The 20,954-nt window shown below is 37.6% G+C and overlaps 1 long non-coding RNA gene across 1 annotated transcript in view; it reads left to right on the top strand.

The window, feature by feature from the left end:
• Nucleotides 1-20,564, top strand: part of LOC122211280 — a 68,706-nt gene extending 48,142 nt beyond the window's left edge. Inside the window, exons 2-3 of the long non-coding RNA XR_006198587.1 lie at nucleotides 20,010-20,162; nucleotides 20,306-20,564. This is a non-coding gene — a long non-coding RNA (uncharacterized LOC122211280). The remainder of the gene's footprint in view (nucleotides 1-20,009; nucleotides 20,163-20,305) is intronic.
• Nucleotides 20,565-20,954: the final 390 nt, after the last annotated feature.

Genomic DNA, 20,954 nt, shown 5'->3' with positions numbered 1-20,954 from the left:
GATAATTGGTAGATATGAGTTTTTTGAAAATGTTTCTCCTCGTCTGGCTTTATATGTTGTTGTAGGGAAGTCTTTCTGCCTATCTGATTGTCTTTCCTTTGTGTTTTTCTAAATAAGTTTATGTATTTACTTTGAGGTAGAGAGATTGCATGAAAGTGGGGAAGGACTGCGAGGGAGAGTGAGAGAGAGAATCCCAAGCAGGCCCCTCACTGCCACTGCAGAGCCTGATGCAGGGCTGGGTCCCACAAACTGTGAGATCATGACCTGAGCTGAAATCAAGTGTCAGACACTTAACCAACTGAGCCACCCAGATGCTCCTAATTTGATTGTCTTTCCTTTATAAATGATGTGGTTTTTGTTTGTGGTTTTTCTGTGTTGTTTGTTTTTGGCTTTAGACTTCTTTTTTAAAGTCTAATAGTTTTATTAATATGTCTCAGATATAACTACTCCAGATCAGATCAATTTTCACTACACAGTGTGTCCTTTCAATACTTGGAAATAGTCCTTCCCTTATTTATGGAAAAATATCTTGGATTATGCTTTAAAATATTGTTCTGTTGCATTGTTTTGTTTTTCTTCTTCAGGGACTCCAATTATAGGTATATTAGATCTTTGCCTACACCAAATACTTTCTCTTGGTTCTTTTTTAATTTTATTTTCATTCTCTTGGCTGTTTTTATTCTCTTGACTTTCTGAGTCATTACATTTCAATGCAACATTTTCTTTGTCAGGCAATTTTTAATGTCTTCATTTCTAAGATGAATTTGAGTTTTTCTACAATTTCTTTCCTGGGTTTGGTCATCTTGTATCTTCCTGGCTTTTTGTTCATATTGGTTATGAGTTTTAATTTCTGATTTGAGGTATTTATTTCACATCTGCAAGTTCTTATTTTCAGGTATTTAATTCAGGTGGAAATATCATGTTACACACCCCCTACCTTTTCTTTTACTTCATGATTAACATTTGAGGAGCTTTTTTAACAGCTGATATATTTTAGTTTATATTTTGTTTCTCTTTAGTCTAATTTTGTGTGGATGCCATTTGCTTTTTCTGTTTATTTTGAATGTCTAATTTTCCAAACCAGCAAAGGCAGTTGTATCCACCCAAAAATGAGTTTTGAGAAGTTTACTAGGTACCTTAGTTCAAGACTGCCCTCTTGTGTTGGGATAGTGAAGTACAGTTTCTCTAATTTTGCTGGTTTTGTGGGAGGAGGATTTATATTTATTCTGCTTATGATATCCTTTCTCTCTCTGTCTCTCTCTCTCTTTCTCTCTCTCTCTCTCTCTCTCTGTCTCTCTCTCTCTCTCTCTCTCTCTCTCACACACACACACACACACACACACACACACACACACACCACACACACACAGACACACACACGACAGTTTCCTACTTTTATTTCCTTTTTCCCTTCATCACTAGGTACCAGAGAGCATATGTCCTTCTCAGGCTGCTCCATTCCCCATCCAGATGTGTTGCTTTGGGTTCTCCTTGTATTCAAATCTCTTCCTTTTCAGCTAGAGCTCTGATCTACTAGATTTTAAATTTGTTCTCAGTGTCTTTCAACTCATGGTGGGGCTTTCATGGTGGGAGTTACTTTGGGGCAATTCTGTTTGGACTCTGTCCTCCCCATGTCCCTGCTCCTGTTTCCTAAGACCTCTTTAATATCTGTGCCTGCCTCTTTTTCAGAACTGGATTTAAAAAGTATATTCCTACTTGTGTTTCAAGCTCATAGTTTTATTTTTTTCTGTTGCTTATATATGCAGAATGTGTAGATTGTGTGTGGTTTAAGTTGCTGCTCTTTATCCAGATGAGTTTTGGGGGAATGATTTAGGAGGTCACCGTTATTCTTTGTCAAACCAGAAAGACCAGATGATTTGAATTGAAGCAAAAGAGTGTCAAAAGTAGGATTTGGAAAGCTAAAGCTTGCGACAGAGCTCAGAAATGTGTTTGACTACACATTTGAATGTCTCAAAGAAAAAAAAAAAAGCTGCTTTCTTCTTTGCTCAGGTGCAAGCAATCCTCCAGGGCACCCATTCCTACTCACCACATCCATCTTAACCTCACCCTGGCTCACAGAGGGTGAGGCAGAGAATTAATTACTGGTGGGGTTTTCATGAGCAATAGTGCTTCTGCTGTCCTTGTGTCTGACTGCACAGTTTCTTAATTGTATACTTTTTTTCTCTTCCCAGGCTAATATTGCCCCCAGTTTTCTCACTCAGTTCAGTGAGTGAATTTTGACTTACTTTAAGGTTCTCCCTAAGTACCAGCTCTTTTAGGAAGACTTCTATGGCTTACTGCAAGCTGTATTAGGAGTCTTTCTTGTGTGCAACTAGAGCAAACCATACTCATCCCCATCAGTGAACCTGACATGTTGTTCTGCTTGTGAGTATACCTCTACTATAAAGCATAGATGCTTCATGATTCCTTCTTCATCTTTTTATTTCCCTGACATTTGCTAAATGCTTGAATAAACCAGAATAAAATATTCTGGTGCATCTCAGAATAGAGCAAAATGATGGGTAAAGAAATGAATACAACTGCTCTAGAAGTGCTTATACTCTTCATAGTCCCAATCAATGGGAAAAGGTCTACCTAACTCTTTTGTTATGAGTGAAGGGCCACTGGTCTCTATAGAATAGTGTTCTAGCTTGTGTCCCTGGCTGTAGAGCCACTTGGACATAAATATTGACCAGACCTCCCTCAGAGTCTGGAAGCACGGAACATTTTGCTGAGTGAGCATCCAGGTGATCTTTCTATTCTTGTTTTCAGCCAGGTCCCATTTGGGACACACAAATAAATATGTCTTCTCTATATAAGGCTAAGTAGGAAGAACAAATCTATCCTCAAAGTCTGAAGAAAGAAATTTTCTCTTCAATTAGAGGCAGAATAAAATTCATGTAGCCTACTTTTCTGCTTTCCTTACTTGATCTTTAATTGTATTTTACAAGAGTATTTGGTAGTGAAGAATGACCTGGTTTTGTGGGTTTTTGTTGTTGTTGTTGTTGTTGTTGTTGTTGTTGTTGTTGTTGTTTGGTCCAAGATCATTTTAATTCTTGAATTCAGAAGTCTATTTTTTCCCTCTTCTCTAGGGATACCTGGGACTATAAGAGTCACCAAAGCACAGAATTTAGTACTCAAGGAGACCTTGCGATCCACTACTCTTCCCCATGACAGCCAAACACTGACTTGATCATAATTATAGAATGAATAGTAAAATCAGTTTCTTGAGTCATAGTTGTGTGTTCTTTCTGTATGTGTTTATCTAAATCAAAAGCTAATACAAATATACATTATACATTTATGTATGTAAGTATACACTATATCTAACTTATATTTTATTATATTTTCATTAGTATATTTTAAATTATATTTAAAATTAAACATATGTATATGTGCATGTATCATCTCTGCTTCAAGTCAGGATGGTGGTCTCTCCCTTAAAACCCCTAACATTCTGCTTGTCTAAGGGGTTCCAAGGGGCAGTTTGAAAATCACTTTACTACATCATGTAGCCTTGAGGTTATAAATATGAATTCTCCCTGCCATTCTCCACCAAAGTTTAAGAAAGCTAGAGATGTTTCTTCCTTTATTTTTCTCATGAAAAAAGAAATAAAACATTCTTTAAAAAATGAAAAATAAGCAGGTGTTCTCCCAAGTTTTTCCAGGCTTTTATGTCATTCTCCATCAGCTACAATTTTCTCTTCCAAATTTTCCACTTTGGAAGGCAGAGTTAATAACCAGTTTGGGTCCTTTTGGAGAATTTGCTGTCTCAGAATACTACTTTCTACTCTTTTCTATCTAGGTCTTTTCCTACAGGGGCAACTCTATTTTCTTTGAACATAGACAGCAGTAATTCACAGTCTTTGTTTTGCCACACCCCAGGGTGTCTTCAGCCATAAAGCGGTGTCAAGAGATTGTCAAAACAAAATTAATTGAAATTGAAACAATGAATTCCTGCCATATAATATCTTCAGAAGGTGAAAGGGAGGGTGTGTCTCAGAATAGAGCAAAATGAAAGTGTCCCAAAGGGTGGGGATTGTTGACCCAAAGGGAAGATGAAAAGTCTTTTTCTCTAAAATCACCCATGTTTTTAAAACCCTGCAGGTTTTAGAAGGAAAAAAAAACAACAACCCAGAATTGTCAAAACAAGAAACCACATCTTCTTACAAGTCAGGGCCCTCTACAGCATTTGTGACAGTTGGAACACCAACTAAAGTTTTTTTTAACACCAAATTTAACATACACAGGCATTTCAGATCTGTCACTGGAAGCAGGATGATGTCAGTGAGAAAATCTGGTGGTGTTTTGTTTTCACAAGTTTCTCAGATCTGAAATGGAGCTGTTTGTTGAGCACATCACCACAGTGGGGGGTGGGGGGGAGGCATATAATAATTAGTGATCTGAGAAATGAGGTTAAGAATTGAAAAATGCTTATTAACAAGTAGAAGGCTGTCAAAGGGAGGAAGGCAGGGAGACAAACACGGTGTTTATCATTCCTGGAGGTTCCAGTTTTTTCAGAAGCTTTGGAATTATGTTCTCTTGGCCATGCATGTGGCATGATTAAAGCCAGAAAGTCACATATTGGGGGGATACCACCGAAATCATGCTTGAGACACATGTCATGACATGGGGCATCTTTTTATCCCAACCCATTTGTGCCTTGCCTTTCAGACTAAGGGGGCTTCTTTAGTTTAAATTTTGAGTTGAAACATGTATGAAAGCTCTATACCAACAAAGATGCTTTGAAATACATATGGCAATAATGAGGTTTTTAGGAATCTTTCATTATCCTATGCCCATTTAATTCTCTGCATCATGGTAAGGAGCAGTGTTCCTCCCGATTAAATTTTCTTTGCACTAAAGTAGCATTTAATTGTTTTAAAATGGCTCTGTGTCCATTAATCTGGTGTCCTCATGAAGAATGTAGAGTTTCACCTAATTTAGCTAGTATCTTTCCACGTAAGAGAGGGCCCCTCAATACCCATTTGCTCCTTTTCATTAGTAACAGAGTCCAAGTTTTATATTGGCAGCAATGATCATAGTTAAAAGAAGACATTTCCCAGATAATTTTTCACCTAAGTGTGGCCATGAAATTAAGTTCTTGCCAATGACATGCAAAGAAAAAGTTGTATGACAAGGAAGGCGTTAACTCATAAATATGCCCATTTAATTCACCTTTCTCCTCCCTGCAATCTGGTATTGGTTCTGATGGTTGGAGTTCTAGCAGCTGACATGATCCACGAAGTTTTTACAGTGGAAAGTGTGCTTTAGGACAATAAAGCAGAATGATAGGTGAAGGTTTGGCTTCTGACAATTTCATAGAATGACCATACTTGTCCTGGACTGCTAAACTCTGGGGCTTCAAGTTATGTGAGAGAATGAAAACCTAATTTGTTTAAACAGTTATTTATGTTCTCTGTTGCTGGCAGCTAAATGCAATTCTTAATTAATATAGCAACTCCCTTGCTATACATAAGCTCAGTGAAAGCAGAGCAACCAATCATTAGACCTATTCTCAGAAATATGGCCTTATACAGCAAAGGATTGACAAATGAATGCAATTTATACACTTATAAAATGTGTCATTTAAAAATTCCTCCTACTAAATAATTTTTAACATTCACTGTCTGCCAGTTCCATTTGTCTCTGATGTAAGCCTTTCCTATGTAAAATTCATGGTTTTGACATTAAGACATTGGTAATTCAGGATTAGACTCAGATATTTATATATTTAGTGATGAAACACTCATAAGTATTTGCATTAGAACCCTTAATGTTGGGAATATAACCTTAGACCCATTTAAGCTAAATGGTAATTTATTTGCTCATGTGGCTTGGAAGTCCAAGGTCACATGGGCTTTCAGCATGGTGTGATCTAGGTGACCATACTGTGTCATCAGATATGTCACCATCTTTTAGCTCTGTTTATTTTTGTATTTTTGTTTTTCTGTAAGCCTATTGGATTTATTTTCTCCTGCTATGGAGAGACCTTCTGTGTGATGGAAAAATTGGCTGTAGGCAGCCTTCTTTTTTTTAATTTTTTAAATGTTTTATTTATTTTTGAGACAGAGAGAGACAGAGCATGAGCGGGGGAGGGGCAGAGAGAAAGTGAGACACAGAATCCGAAGCAGGCTCCAGGCTCTGAGCTGTCAGCACAGAGCCCAACGTGGGGCTCAAGCCCATGTACCGTGAGATCATGACCTGAGCTGAAGTCAGGCACTTACCCAACTGAGCCACCCAGGTGCCCTGGCTGTAGGCAGCCTTCTAAGCAGGCATCACCGTTGCTCATGTTACTGAGGGCAGTAAGTCTGTCTGTCTCAAATCTAATTGGTCCTGAATGGGTCTGTGCTCTTAGACTAGTCACTGTGGACGAATTTGGCTCACCAAGCCTATCCATTCCAATTTATGGCCATACCAGAACCACTTAGAATGAAGAGATAGTAGACCAGCCCAACCTCCCCACTGAAGCCTCAGAAAACACTGTTCTTGCCCTTCCATGATCCTCTGTTTCCTCTAGGATGCTGGGATGCTGTGAGGTTTTATTAGCCTGTTCATTCTAGGGCCAACAGAAAGCCACTCAGCTACATATCACAGGACTCAAGAGAGAGTCCTGTAGTTCATTAATTGACTTCATATCCGTAAAAGTCACTCACTCTGGATGAAGACATTGGACTTGATACTCCTTAAGATCACTTCAAATGCAGCCAATGACGTCTTACAACTATGACTCCTTGGCTCTACACTTTTGTCTAGGCCATGTGTCTTATTCTAGGAATAGTTTCACCTCTGCATATTTATATACGTAAACTCTGTCTTTGATAAATAGCCTGGTGCCCTTCATCAATCTACAACAATTCTAGGAAAGTTCTTTTGGTTATTTTCCTAAGCCATTTTTAGTACTTTAATCTGAGAAAAATGGTGCCCTCCTTTATAGCAAAACCTGTTTTCTAAGTGAATCCAAATTAGGCAGAAAAAGATAATCGTAAAGAATGAACCATTGCAGGAGATGAAAACAGGAGTATTGGCAGGTAGGGGAAGGAACTAGATATGCTAAGGGTATGGAGACACTTGAATAGTCACCACTCACCCCACTTTAGAGAGAGGGACATTCATTCATCCAAAGACATCAAATTTGAACATACAGCTTTTTGAAATAATAGATGAAAAATTAATACTTATTGTACACTTTAGGCCAGGTATCATACTATGTTCTATTATGTAATTTTTATTTTATTTTTCATGGCAACTCCACAGGGCAGGTTTTTTTTTTTCAATTAGGACCGTTGAGATGAGAGAAGGAGGCCTTTGGTAAGTTAAGTGGCACAAGATCAATTAAGCAATAAATGATAAAGGTGGGTTAATACTCAGGGAACTTCATTCCAGAGTCTGGCCTCAATTCAGAACGACTTCATGGTTTGGAGTCTTTCCCATTACTTTTCTTCTTTGTTCTCCTCTGCCCCTGGTTTCCTCCTCTGGAACAGTCCACCTCTGTCCCATTCAAAGGGAGACCTTGAGGCACACACACAATCAAGAAAACTGGACTTGAAGTTTCTAAAAAAAATGTGGCCTGCTTCATTATAGCTAAAGAAAATTAATGAGTTTGCCTAAGGGTTCTTCAGCCAGAGGTAAGAAAAATGAGATCTTGTTGATGGCTAACTGTTCCTTTTAGAATTTATTAATATTTATTTGGAAGCTATTATTTGGAAAGAAGGAGTAAAGAATGTATCCATGATGATTACACTCTCTTGTAAGGTCAGAGGTATCTCAGGTACGCATGCCAAATCACCCAATTAAAATAACACATACAAAAGAGCTGTTCCTTTGATAAGGATTTTTCACTTTCTCACCAAATCACTGTCTAGGAAAAAATTTTATAAATTAGAATATGTCCTCTGTTGCTGCTTTGAGTTATGATTGCATTAGTCCTAAATCTCATCTGGAAGTTTGGGAATTTACCCAGGTAGAATGCTATGGACAGTAACACCTAAGTCTTCACTAAAGGCGGACATTTAAAAAAAATCTAATTCCAGTATAGTTACATTGGCTTCTTGTGTGCAACCTAGTGATTCAACAACCCTATACATCACTCAGTGCTCATGATGGTAAGTGCACTCCCATACGCTTCACGGGCTTTACCCTAAAGGTGGACATTACAGCCTTTCTTCTGCAGAGCAGCACGTCCCTTCCCCTGCTGTTAATCCCATAATCTAGTTTCTTCTTTTATATTTTCTGTTTCAAGACCATTGCCTACCATCCTAGCTTTTCTCCTTTTTTCCATTTCTCCATTCTTTATTTGTGACATATATCACAGGGTGTCACAGTGATTTGTGTTTTTACAGGGATTTGAGTAAGAGGGTTGGCTTCTTGAGCATCTCTCTGTGCTGAGTGTTTAGCCTAGTGCCTCACATCTAGAAGGGACAGTGTTTGTTGCACTTAAATGATTCTAGGACAAATCTTGCCTTCATACCAGGAAGAGTAGAGTAAGGTGTGAACAATCAATTATGGTCGTGGGTCGAAATTCAGAACTAATCTTAGGAACCACCTAAAGAGGAATGACTGCACTGATGTCAACAAATTATCAGCTTAATTTAACTGAGCTCCATTTATAAAACCATTTCCCCCGAGAGGAAATCTCACAAAGCTTCTTCTTCCATGCTGTGGTTCATTTGGAAATGTGGTGGTGAGAGCAGAAGAAATAAAATTCCATAGAAACATGGAGAATGGATTTTTTTTAATTATTTTTGTTTGAAGTGATGTATTTGGCTCCTGAGTACAAAAATGAAAAGATGCAAGAGACAGAATGAGCCAAAGCATAGTGATTTTTAATTTAAACAATTCTTAAAGCATCATGTTGGGAACAACCATAAGAACAGTTTTTCCCCATGTTATCTCAGAGCTTTGGATTCTTGTTCCACATATGCAGCTTTATATCATGAAAGCATATTTAAGAAGTGTTCTCCAGACTTCATATTACTTCGTGAATGTACTTGTGACTAATTTAAATGTCATGATAAAAGAAGTTTTCTGTTCTGTTTTATTTGGTTCTGCAAATGTCAAGTGCTATTACAATAAATACCAAGGACTAACCAGTTTTTTAAAGTAACGTTACTTTTTGATAAAATGTATTTTCTCTGATAATAACTTGCTTAATCAACTGAGTTCTGTCTCTGCCAGCTTCTTAGTGATCAAACTTGGGTAAATAATTTAACTTCTCCAAACCTCAGTTCCCTCGTTTATTCTTATGATGATAAAATGAAAGAATATATGTAAAGCCCATGGCACAGTGTATTAGAAATTGAATATATGTCACTTTTTTTTTCCTCTCAAAAAAGGAAAAAATTACTATGATTACTATGTTACTTCTCTCAGCCTTCTCTTTTACCAAATAGTTCCTTTCAAATGTTCTTAAAAATCTCCACAACTGGGGTGCCTGGGTGACTCAGTTGGTTAAGCGCCCATCTCTAGATTTCAGCTCAGGCAAAGATCTCGTGGTTTGTGAGTTCGAGCCCTGAGTCTAACTCTGTGCTGTCAGCATGAAGCCTGCTTGGGAGTCTCTCTCTGCCTCTCCCCTGCTCATGCTCGCGCTCTCCCTCTCTTTCAAAATAAATAAATAAACTTAAAAAAAAATCTCTACAACCCTTATTATTCTATTCTATCCTAAACTGCCTTTCCCCCCTACTCACTGTGAAGTTGCATAATCAAAAAGAAATTAAGACCATTTTCAGTCTTTACAATGACTCAGCTCTTTGTATTGTATTGAAATGTAATAAATTGTACAGGTGGCCACATTGTAAGTAAGTTAATCAGCTTTGGCTAAAGTTACTGCATTTGGTAGAATTGAGCAAATCTTCTTTTTTCTAAATGACAATAACAAGAAAATGTATTGTTTGAATTCTACATTCAAGTCATTTAGGTAATTTTTCATGCTTCCTCCTCAACTGTGATTACAGAGGATCTAGAAAAGTATTTTGAGACAAGTCCAGAAAAAGATGGTCTTCCTAATCTCCTGGTTCATATGGAAATGGGCATATCGTGAATGTACTTGTGACTAATTTAAATGTCATGATAAAAGAAGTTTTTATCACAAACAAAAGAATGTGTTTGTGTGTGTGTGTGTGTGTGTGTGTATGTGTGTGTGTGTATACATGTGTTGTAGAGTGGTGATGAAATCTACAGACAGCCCTTTTACCTAATCAGAACACCTATGACAATGATAATGGTTTTACACCTTATTCTACCCTAAAGATGCTTCAGGTAGCCACCCATTCTATGGAGCCTGTCAATAGGCAGATTTAGTTCATCATTATGTTTGTTAGGATGTTGTAAAACACCCTGAGACACAACACTTTGGTGAGTAACATTGTGTTTCAAGCCCTTATCTTGAGTTTTTATGGCCCATCTTTGCTAATTTATAGCCTTGAAATGATTTCTATGTCTTTGGCAGATTTGAGATGGCTTGGTAATTTACTTGAAATTCAGGGAGTTGTTAGTGAACTTAACATTTGTACTGAGTGCCAACCCTTCCTACAGGGAGATTAATATGGTGTCAGTTATTGCCATATCCCTAATGAAGAAGAAGATAGTATGTGTCATGGAATAAAAGCAGTTAATAATATTAGCATTAATTGACTGATTGCCTTGTTCCAGGCTGTAAGATCCTTACATGTTTTTTGTAACTGAATTATCAACAACCCCTAATTAATATTATCCCCACTTTAAGGTGAGAAAATGAAGAGCAGAAAATTTAAATAATTTTCTCAGAGTTATATATAGTGATTAGTAGTAGAGTTATAATTCAAACCCAGATATTCTTACTTTACAGTCCTACTTCTTTTCTTTGGCAATATCAAATACCTTGTATATTTTACACTGCAGAGATCGAAGGATTAATGTGCTAACTCAAGGGGTCAGTTAGATTTTCACAGGGAAAAATTCTCAGAGACCTCAATGACTTAGCCCCAACATAGCTTTCCAGACTTAGCTTGTTATAAATCTTTTATGATTGGATGCTTTATCCAAAGTGGGTTACTGACTTTTTCCTCACATCTGTTGCCTTTTCATATCCATTCATTTTCTAATGCTTTTTACTCTATTTTATGTTTTTGCCTTTTAATCTCTATCATTACAAACCCTACCCTTATCTCCAGCCCACTTAAAGGACAAATGTTCCTATGAATTCTTCTGTATCTTTATTCCCAAATGAAATCAATTTCTCCTATTCAGTTTGGTTGGATTTCTCTTGAATGTGTGGTTTATCCTTATTTGTACTCCTGTCTTATCTGTTTTACTGGATTATAAATTCTTTCAAGCCAGTGCTGCTCCTTAGGTAGAATAGGCACCTGATAATTGTTTGTTGAATTGATCCTGAAAACCCTAACTCTTGTGTTGGCAAATGAGCCACACTGGTCATGACAGAGCAACAGATAACTTCACCCTCCCATTTCAATGCCCAGAAAACAAAACCAGATCCTAACATTGGTGGGGCAGAGCAGCATAGCTCTGCTTCTGCTCAGGTACATTTCTCAGTCAAGGAAGGGTCATTGCCTCTCCCTGCAGCACTGGGAACATAGTCTACTTTCTTCTCTTCTTTAATGCTGTCACCATTCATTCTATCCCTTAGGGTTCTTACTTCACCAAAAAAAAAAAAAAAAAAAAAAAAAGAGTATCACCCTAGATATTATCCTTTCTGCTGAACCCAAAGACAAGCTCACAGTATCTTTAACCCTTAATGGCTTTCCTGTTTGTAATTATGGAGAATACAAGGGACACAAGAGAAAATGTAAAAGAAATTAAAAAGCTGAAGTTGTCTGTCGCAACTTTTTTTTTTTTTTTTTTTTTACTGTGGTCCCAGTGCATTGTTCCTGTCGATTGCTGAATTACAGATTCAAAGTTACTTTAGACTTTTCTCAACCTTTATTTTGGGGGGAATGATTCCAGAGAGAAATAATCATGGCAGAGAGTAGATGTCTATTCAGATGCCCATCGACATCCAAGAAGATGGGATAGCATGGTGATAAAAAGCATGTCTTGGGGTTATAAGACCTGTATTTGAATCTCAGCTCTGCTGCTTATGTAGCCATGTGACACTGGGAAATTTACTGAATAACTCTAAGACTCAAGTTCCTTATTTGTAAAAAGAAGGTAATACTGTGCTTACATCTCAGGACTGTGGAAAGTTTAAATGAGAAATGAATGTAGAGGGCTCTGGCCAGGCATTGCTATTATTCAACATTATCTAGTTTTCTATTTCTAAGCCCAGAGGAAGTTTGCTCTTTCCCATGGCCTTGAAACCAAGAGTGGTCAGGCTACACAGTCAGTGGAATAGGAGCGTAAGTAATGTGTGTCACTTCCAGGTAGAAATATTTAATTGCTGGAACCGGTCTTTCCAGTCTGCTCTTTCTTGGACATAAGCACATTGGTGTGGTGCCACAGGGGTATAGAAGCCTAGAAAACTGAAAAGCCCAGAGAAGACTGTATGAGCAGGAAATAAACCTTTGTTTCTTTAGCTTTTGGATTTGTGGATTTTTTTTTAAATTTTTTTTTTTTTCAACGTTTATTCATTTTTGGGACAGAGAGAGACAGAGCATGAATGGGGGAGGGACAGAGAGAGAGGGAGACACAGAATCGGAAACAGGCTCCAGGCTCTGAGCCATCAGCCCAGAGCCTGACGCGGGGCTCGAACTCACGGACCGCGAGATCGTGACCTGGCTGAAGTCGGACGCTTAACCGACTGCGCCACCCAGGCGCCCCTGGATTTGTGGATTTAATCTGTTATTGTAGCATAAATCAGTCTGTCCTAATACAGTGCTTAATGGATCCTAAGATAAACAGTCAAAAATTGATAGTTTTAAAGGTGGGTAATTTGCATTTCCTGGGACCTCTAGATTGGGAAGTGCCTATGTCAGTGGAGCCCACACCCAGCTCCACATAGGAATATTTGCTCTCGTTCAGCATCAGCATGCTTCCATGAAAAGTGTCCCTGACACAGCCCATCAGCATTGTATAGCATATTCTCATGTAACTTTCCCTGCATAGAATTTCTTTATTTCAGTAACATAACTAGAAACCTTTGAGGTAAACTTTATAGGAAGACACAGTGCATTTCTCCTTGCACACAAAGACATTAACAGTCCTCTTTCCTCTACCTCTCCTGGCCGCATCATGTCCTGCACTACCAAATTTAAAATTCTCTTTCTTTCTTTGTGTGAAAAAGTCATTATGTGTCTAACTGCCACAAACATCCTTGGTAAATAACATGTTTCATCCTTCTAATAGGTGACGGTAATCATTCAAAATCCCATAGAGTTCACAATTTATATAAGCCAGTGGATTTCATGACCAGGGCTGGGTCACTCTTTCCAGTGAGCAGTAAAGATATGGATGGTAATTCCATAATAACGTGTGGCTTACGGGAAGAACACTTGTCTACTTCCCGGTGTCATGTTATAGGCCTGATCCTAACAGTTTTGTGATGTGACTTTGATCACATTTCTTTCTCTTTTGAGCTCCGTGGAGTTTTTCCCTCATTGGCTTGTAAAAAGTCTTCAACATCATGTGGATATTAGCTTTTGACTCCTTGTATTTGTTGCAGTCTTCCCCACACACATGAAGACACCCTGTAATTTCCCTTCTGATGATGCTTGTGTTTTTTGTAGATACAAATCTTGTTTCCCATCATGGCTCTCCCTCTGCTATCGCACATAACCCAAGACAACCTATTCAGCCTCTCTGGGTTTTTGTTGCTCCAACCATGAAATGAGAATAACACTTAACTCACTACAGTGGGAGGATGGGGTAACATTGGAAATTAGCTGGTATATAGCAAGAAGGAGATGCATAACAGTTTCTCTTCTCTTTCTGAACTTCCATATTCCATATGGTCCAAAGATGATTACATACGAGTATTCAGTTAAAAAAAAGACTTGATATTTCTCATTTCAGAAAATTTAGGTAGAACCACCTGCCTCCTTCATAAATATTTCTCACTTTTCTGGTGTCTTGCAGTTTGCAGTTAGGATGTACTCCATTAGCTAACATCAGCCAGAACTCTCCTACATCAAGATGTCAATTCTTAAAGCGGTGCTTTTATTATTGGAGTACTGAAACTAGTAAAAATAGATAATATATATATTTAAAATTTTTTTTTTATTTTAGAGAGAAAGAGAGAGTACAAGCAGGGAGGGGGTCAGAGAGAGAGAGGGAGAAAGAATCCTAAAGAGGCTCCATGCTTAGCATGGAGCCTGATGTGGGGCTCAATCCCCAACCTTGGGATCATGATCTGAGCCAAAATTGAATAGGATGCTCAACTGACTAAGCCACTCAGGCACCCCCAAAATAGCCAATATATACTGAGCGTATACTATGTACCATATAAATTCTAAGTATATTTTATAAAAAAATGTATTTATATATGTGATATATAACATATAATTACATATAGAATTGTTGAGAGATATAGATCATATTACACACACACACACACACACACACACACACACACACACAATTCTATGAAACCAGTATTATTGTCTCCACTTATCAGTTTGGTTCCAGTCAGGAGAGTTATTTTTTCCTTTCTTTTTTTTTCTTTTTTTTCCTAGTTACACAGTGTTATTTGTTCCTTGATTTTTGTTCTTCACCCATTCGTTTGTATTTTTTTTAACCATCCAACTAGATGATAAGCTTCTTAGGTATATGAACCATGCACCCATATTTTACTTGCATTCTCTTGAATGCTAGCACATGGTGAACATAGAGTAGATAATGAAAAATTATTCATTAATTAATAGGATAGAAACCATTGTTGCTTACATTGTGCATGAGATGAATTTTATCTTTATCTGTTTTATCCTTTATATATTTCTTTTTTATCTTTTTATTTTATTTATTTTTTATTTTTTTAATTAATTAATTAATTTTTAAATTTACATCCAAGTTAGTTAGCATATAGTGCAACAATGATTTCAGGAGTAGATTCCTTTTTTTTTAATTTTTAAAAAGTTTTTATTTATTTTTGACAGAGACAGAGTGTGAGCATGAGCTGGGGAGGGGCAAAGGGAGAGGGAGACACAGAATCTGAAGCAGGTTCCAGGCTCTGAGCTGTCAGCACAGAGCCCAATGTGTGGCTTGAACCCATGAACTGTGAGATCATGACCTGGGCTGAAGTCGGACACTCAACCAGCTGAGCCACCGAGGTATCCCAGGAGTAGACTCCTTAGTGCCTCTTACCCATTTAGCCCATCCCCCCCTCCCACAACCCCTCCAGCAATCCTCTGTTTGTTCTCCATATTTAAGAGTCTCTAATGTTTTGTCCCTCTCTCTGTTTTTATATTATTTTTGCTTCCCTTCCCTTATGCTTATCTGTTTCATAGGTTAAATTCCACATATGAGTGAAGTCATATGATATTTATCTTTCTTTGACTGACTAATTTCGCTTAGCATGATACCCTCTAGTTCTATTCATGCAGTTGCAAATGGCAAGATTTTATTCTTTTTGATTGCCAAGTAATACTCCATTGTATATATATGCCACATCTTCTTTATCCATTCATCCATCGATGGACATTTGGGCTCTTTCCATACTTTGGCTATTGTCGATAGTGCTGCTATAAACATTGGGGTTCATGTGCCCCTTCGAAACAGCATACCTGTATCCCTTGGATAAATACCTAATAGTGCAATTGCTGGGCCATAGGGTAGTTCTATTTTTAATTTTTTGAGGAACCTCCATACTGTTTTCTAAAGTGGCTGCACCAGTTTGCATTCCCACCATCAGTGCAAAAGAGATCCTCTTTCTCTGCATCCTTGCCAACATCTATTGTTGCCTGAGGAGTTAATGTTAGCCATTCTGGTATCTCATTGTGGTTCTGATTTGTATTTCCCTGATGATGAGTGAGTTGAGCACTTTTTCATGTGTCGGTTAGCCATCTGGATGTCTTCTTTGGAGAAGTGTCTATTCATGTCTTTTGCCCATTTCTTCACTGGATTGTTTGTTTTTTGGGTGTTGAGTTTGATAAGTTCTTTATAGATTTTGGATACTAACCCTTTATCTGATATGTCATTTGTAAATATCTTCTCCCATTCTATTGGTTGCCTTTTAGTTTTGCTGATTGTTTCCTTCACTGTGCAGAAGCTTTTTATTTTGATGAGGTCCCAATAGTTCATTTTTGCTTTTGTTTCCTTGCCTCTGTAGACATGTTGAGTAAGAAGTTGCTGTGGCCAAGGTCAAAAAGGTTTTTTCCTGCTTTCTCCTCAAGGATTTTGATGGCCTCCTATCTTACATTTAGTCTTTCATCCGTTTTGAGTTTATTTTTGTGTATGGTGTAAGAAAGTGGTCCAGGTTCATTCTTCTGCATGTTGCTGTCTGGTTTTCCCAGCACCACTTCCTGAAGAGACTGTCTTTTTTCCATTGGATATTCTTTCCTGCTTTGTCAAAGATTAGTTGGCCATACGTTTGTGGGTCCATTTCTGGGTTCTCTATTCTGTTTCATTGATCTGAGTGTTTTTATGCCAGTACCATACTGTCTTGATGGTTACAGCTTTGTAAAACAACTTGAAGTCTGGGATTGTGATACCTCCTGCTTTGGTTTTCTTTTTCAAGATTGCTTTGGCTATTCGGGGTCTTTTCTGGTTCCATACAAATTTTAGGATTGTTTTTTCTAGCTCTGTGAAGAATGCTGGTGTTATTTTGATAGATATTGCATTGAATATGTAGTATTGCCATTTTAACAATATTTGTTCTTCCTATCCAGGAGCATGGAGTCTTTTTCCTTTTTTGTGCGTGTCTACTTCAATTTCTTTCATAACCTTTGTATAGTTTTCAGTGTATAGATTTTTCACCTCTTTGGTTAGATTTATTCCTAGGTATTTTGTGGTTTTTAGTGCAATTGTAAATGGGATCGATTTCTTGATTTCTCTTTCTGTTGCTTCATTGTTGGTGTATAGGAATGCAACTGATTGCTGTGCATTGATTTTATATCCTGCAACTTTGCCAAATTTATGGATCAGTTCTAGCAGTTTTTTGGTAGAATCTTTTGGGTTTTCCATATAGAGTATCATGTCATCTGTGAAAATTGAAAGTTTGACCTCCTCCTGGCTGATCTGGATGCTTTTCATTTCTTTGTGTTGTCTAATTGCGGAGGCTAAGACTTCCAATACAATGTTGAATAACAGTGGCAAGAGTGGACATCCCTGTCTTGTTCCTGACCTTAGCTTAGGGGGAAAGCTCTCAGTTTTTTCCCATTGAGGATGATATTAGCGTTGGGTCTTTCATATATGGCTTTTATGATCTCAAGGTATGATCCTTCTATCACTACTTTCTTGAGGGTTTTTACCAAGAAAGGATGCTGTATTTTGTCAAATGCTTTCTCTTCATCTATTGAGAGGATCATGTGGTTCTTGTCCTTTCTTTTATTGATGTGATGAATCACATTGATTGTTTTGTGGATATTGAACCAACCCTGCATCGCAGGTATAAATCCCACTTGGTCGTGGTGAATAATTTTTTTAATGTATTGTTGGATTCGGTTGGCTAATACCTTGTTGAGGATTTCTGCATCCATGTTCATCAGGGAAATTGGTCTGTAGTTCTCCTTTTTAGTGGGGTCTTTGTTTGGTTTTGGAATCAAGGTAATGCTGGCTTCATAGAAAGAGTTTGGGAGTTTTCCTTCCATTTCTATTCTTTGGAACAGCTTCAAGAGAATAGCTGTTAACTCTTCCTTAAATGCTTGGTAAAATTCCCCTGAAAGCCATCCGGCCTTGGACTCTTGTTTTTTGGGAGACTTTTGATTACTAATTTGATTTCTTTACTGGTTATGGGTCTGTTCAAATTTTCTATTTCTTCCTTTTTCAGTTTTGGTAATTTATATGTTTCTAGGAATTTGTCCATTTCTTCCAGATTACCCATTTTATTGGCATATAATTCCTCATAATATTCTCTTATTATTGTTTTTATTTCTGCTGTGTTGGTTGTGATCTCTCCTCTTTCATTCTTGATTTTATGTATTTGGGTCCTTTCCTTTTTCTTTTTGATCAAACTGGCTAGTGGTTTATCAATTTTGTTAATTATTTCAAAGAACCAGCTTCTGGTTTCATTGATCTATTCTACTGTTTCTTAGGTTTCGATAGCATTAATTTCTGCTCTAATCTTTATTATTTCATGTCTTCTGCTCGTTTGGGGTTTTATTTGCTGTTCTTTAAGGTGTAAGGTTAGGTTGTGTATCTGAGACCTTTCTTCCTTCTTAAGGAAGGACTGGATTGCTATATACTTTGCTCTTATGACCACCTTTGCTGCATCCCAAAAGTTTTGGGCTGTGGTGTTATCATTTTCATTGACTTCCATGTACTTTTTAATTACCTCTTTAACTTCTTGGTTAGCTCATTCATTCTTTAGTAGGATGTTCTTAGTCTCCAAGTATTTGTTACCTTTCCAAGGTAAGTATTTCTTACCTTTTCTTGTGGTTGATTTAAAGTTTCATAACACTGTGGTCTGAAAATATGCACGGTATGATCTAGATCTTTTTGTACTTGTTGAGGGCAAGAGTTATTTGTTTCAACAGAGAAAATTTAATTTAAAGTATCAAATCAAAAAGGTGGCACTGAGGTATCACAGAAGTAGTACTTGCACCTCTAAGACTATGAAGAGGGAAGGGAGGAAGTTGGAATTATTAAAAGGTAAGAGCTTAAAGGAAGGACCCTATGCATCTGAGACTCAGACCTCTGTGGAGGGGTGCTGTGTGGGGCTGTTTGCATTCCCGAGAGAGGACGGGAGGCTGATTCTAGATGTTGGGAGAACTGCAGACTAGAAGCAGTGCTGATGGCACAGATTGTTATTGAAGATCCATTGCTGCAATGATGAGACTGGAACAGGAAAGAAAGCAGGAAAGAGTAAGTGCTTCTTCATCCCCAGTCTTCAAGGCTTCCTTTGAGCATCTCTATGTGCAGAGCCTAATGGATCCAGCTGGCAAGAGAAATATGGCCTACAGAGTTCCCACTCTAGCATCAGAAAGCAGTAGAAGAGCTGAGAGACAGCATTTTAATAATCACCATACCCTACCCCTTTGTCTGTTAACGATCTGTATACACCCTCTACACTTAGTTACATTTCAATGCAGCAATAATAAAACAGCTTTAAGCTTGCACTGAAGAGGATGCAACTATCTCCTTGTAGAAACAAAGATGCTCTTTCCCTCCCAACAAGTGAGGAGACATAGTTCCAGCTGTTATTGGGTGCATCTCAGGAAGATAGTCACATCCATCTGTGGAGTTCTGAAAAGCAAACAAAGTAATATCCATTGGATTATGCTGAGGCACCTGCACAAAACTTGAAGAAAAGGATCCAGTGAACTATGATGGGAAGGAACAATTTTCTTCACAATGATTTTCCTTGTCCACTGACTGGTAGATAAGTTTAAGAGTTTGGGAAACTCTTCATTTCCAATCTCATTTTCAGCTCTGCGTTGTCTCTGACATTGTCCTCTTCTCTCTTCCTCTCCTTCCTACCTTTTTTTCCTTCCTCTCCCACTTCTTCTTCTTCTTTCAGTCTTCTTCTTATATTTGTGTATCCTTTAATCAATTTGGATTTTTTCTGATACAAATTAATGGATGAATATACAGTACACAAAATTTTGCCATTTTTTCCCCAGAGAGGCTCTATGTTTGCATACTCACAGGGATTAAAAAATTTTTTTTCTTTCACCCTAATATTGACAATAATATTTTTTTCACATCTTGGATAATATTATTGGTAAATAAGTTATATCTCCTAATTTATATTACTTAGATTATTAGTTAAGCTAAATATTTCTTGTCATGTAGTTTCCATTTATCTCCTTTTATCCTATAGATTTTTTATCTTCTAATCCCTTAGATACTCTTCTTCTGAGATACTTGGTGGATTGTTCTTATGAATTTTTATGAGTTCTTGATATATTAGAAACACATATCCATCATACCACAGTTGCAATTTTACACCCCATTTTTGTTTCTCTTAAAATTGTCTTTCATAGTTTCTGCTATTGGATTTGAGTCTTGGATCAATCAAAGCAGTTGAAGTTTCTCAAAAATCTATTGTTGATTTTAATGGAAGGATACAGAATAAGTTAGGGATCACCAAGCAGGTATTCAGCTTGTACTGAAGACTGTCAACATGGTGCTGACAGGTAAGTTAACCATTCAGATATAGTTTCTAAGCTCTTGGTCTGTCACTAGGTGACATTTTACCATATAAAGGGAAGCTTACATATGACTACATGGCTTCATCTTTTAGAGTGATAACATAGCAACAGCTTTTGTTCGTCTGCAGGAACCAGAAACAGATTGAATTCTTGGCAAGATGTAAGAAAAGAGCTTTCACAAACTCAGCTGGTTATGGTGCTCCCTATGTTGTAAATGCTACTGGAAACAGACCCTGTCAGTGAGGCTTCTCACACTGTGAACAACATATCACCCAGAAACGACCATCTTCTCATGGGTCTGACAGAGAAAGCAGAACATGCCAGGTGAAGATACTAGGGAAAAGGGCATTAAACACTGCCAAATTGCTTTCTTTTCAAAATGGAACACTTAGGAGCAAGCAATAAAAAATAAACAAACATACATATCCCTGCTTTATTTTTATTATTGAAGGTGAACAAATTCACAGCAAAGCTATCCACAAAACTGAGTATCTATTTCATTGTATGCCTAGATGTTGGCAGAGGTGAAAAAGGTCATTCTGATTCCAGATAAGAGTCAGGTCAGCTCTGAACAATAATGAAAGGCAAACTAAAGTTGTTTAATTTCCCTATCAGTGACCCATTTGACAATGTTGGATGCCTATGTCATGCTTACTTGGAGGATGTTCCTTCTCAGCTAACAGTATATCTGCCTGTCATCACACATTCTTTATCTAAGCATTTGTTATCTATCTTAAGTAGGTATTTGCTGTGCCAGGTATAGAAGCTTCAGTACTA

This window comes from Panthera leo, chromosome F2 (genome assembly GCF_018350215.1).
Source record: "Panthera leo isolate Ple1 chromosome F2, P.leo_Ple1_pat1.1, whole genome shotgun sequence".
In the NCBI taxonomy this organism is placed as follows: Eukaryota; Metazoa; Chordata; class Mammalia; order Carnivora; family Felidae; genus Panthera; species Panthera leo.
This window is presented reverse-complemented; position numbering and strand designations above follow the sequence as displayed.